This window comes from Durio zibethinus, chromosome 23 (assembly GCF_047325235.1).
Source record: "Durio zibethinus cultivar Kanyao isolate XHJ-2024 chromosome 23, ASM4732523v1, whole genome shotgun sequence".
NCBI classification, from domain to species: Eukaryota; Viridiplantae; Streptophyta; class Magnoliopsida; order Malvales; family Malvaceae; genus Durio; species Durio zibethinus.
The window spans coordinates 17,521,630-17,523,776 of NC_143184.1; positions in this window are offsets into that span (position 1 = coordinate 17,521,630).

Sequence of the window (2,147 nt, forward strand, 5' to 3'; positions counted from 1 at the left end):
TTTTTTTGCTTGAACTTGTCATACATCTTGAAATTTCAAAATATTTTCGGGTCCAAAAACTTTGATTGATTTTTCTAGTCTTTGTTGAAATTTTCGAATATTTTTGGTCCAAAAAAGTTGGTGGGTTTTTTCTAATCTTTTTTTTGTGATCCATTTGTTGACGTCTATTTTTTGATCCAAAATTTTTTATTATTTTTCTGAAAAAAAACAGATTTTATTATTTTAATGTTCAGATTAAAAGGCGGATAAGTTGTTTTTTATAATTAAATTTATAAAAATCTGTGTTTAATTTTTAAAAATAATAATATAACATTTTACCAAATTATTTATGCAACAACTTTTAATTTAGATCAAATAAAACAGGAATTGTATTGTAAGCAGTACAATTCTATTATCTATACAATGTTAGTAAATTTTGGCATGCCAAATCGTAATTCAATCAATGTATCCCTTGTTAATAAATTATTATAAAGAGATAAATTAATTTTTAATTTTGTAATTATATTTATAAAAAATTTTAAGAAAGCAATAATTACAATAACAATAATAACAACAACAACAATAATAATAATAATAATTAAAATAATAATAATAATAATAATAATAATTATTATTATTATTATTATTATTATTATGAATAAATAATCTATAATTTGACCCAAAAAAGCTATAATTGCATTGAAAAAAAAATTATTAAAATTGGTGAGTTAATACCGAAGAATTATAATTAGAAGTAGAATCAGAAATTGGAGACTCAATGTGTTTTAATGATTAATAAACAATTTAATACATCACCCAATCTTATTAAAAAACTAAACTAACTTCGTTTAAAAAAAATGGGGTTGCATTAGAAAATCATCTTTTAATCTTTTTTAAACATGTTTAATAGCTTATTTTACAAAAACAATTAATGAAAATTTTTTAATAAAAAATGTTTAAAATCCTACGCAGAATGAGTCAAATTTATTTAAGAAAAGTTTTTATTATTAAAGTAATATTTTATTTTATTTTAATCTTTTTCTTTTTTTTTAACTTTTATCAATGCAAAATATCTATCTTTTATAAAAGATTAAATAAAAAGTTTATGCAACATTTAATTTTTAATAATAGTATATAAAAATATTTTATATTATAAATTTAGTGTTTAAAATTTTCAAAACTAATGATATAATATTTAATTTTTTATTGAATTTTTTCAATTTATTAAACCAACACTAGTGTCGTAATAAATAAAATAATATTTATCATGATGGTACAATCACATGATTTGAAATGATTACATGAAGCACAACATTAGCATTGGTATTATCTTATAAATAAGTAACAATACCTTATACTAAGAAGAATGATATGGTATCTCGAAAAACAAAAATGATTTGTTCACAAGAAATGCCCATGATCGGGCCGTGTTCGCTTAACACACTAAATATTTGAGTTTTGGCTGAGTTCGTCACATTCATTTATGTTATATTAATTATTAAAATATTATTTTAAATTAATTAAAATTAATATATTTTTTAAAATATATATATTAATATATATAATTTATTTAAATATATAAGATAAAATTTTTAAAAATTAAAGAAATAATAAAAATTATTTATACTCATTAAATATTTATTAGTGTTGAAGATAAATTTAAAATATTTATTAGATATGAAAACGAAGATAAATATAATAAAAAAATCTATAAATAAAGAATGTTATATTATATCTATATCTTATCTATCAATATCCCTAATCAATAAAATAAAATATAACTAAATAAATACTTAAACTAAATTAATATATAATAAGATTTAAATCTAATACATGAGGATTTTAGGATTTCTCCCTTGACATTAAGCTAAAATCTCATCCACAAAAAAATAATTGAAAGTTAAAATTAAATTAAATTAAATTAAATATTATTTATCAATATAATAATATCTTCGAATCAAGTACTCAATTTAAGACGAATACCCCAACCTGCTAGTCAATTAACACTTCCAACGACTATCCGTAACAATTATTTTAAAGAAAACTTATATATGATGTTCATAGAGCTGATCTCACAAATTAAGAGTTATTGACTAAATGATAAAATTACATAAATATTAATAAATAAAAAATTATTTAAAAACAAAGATAAAAATTTCAAGTGACTA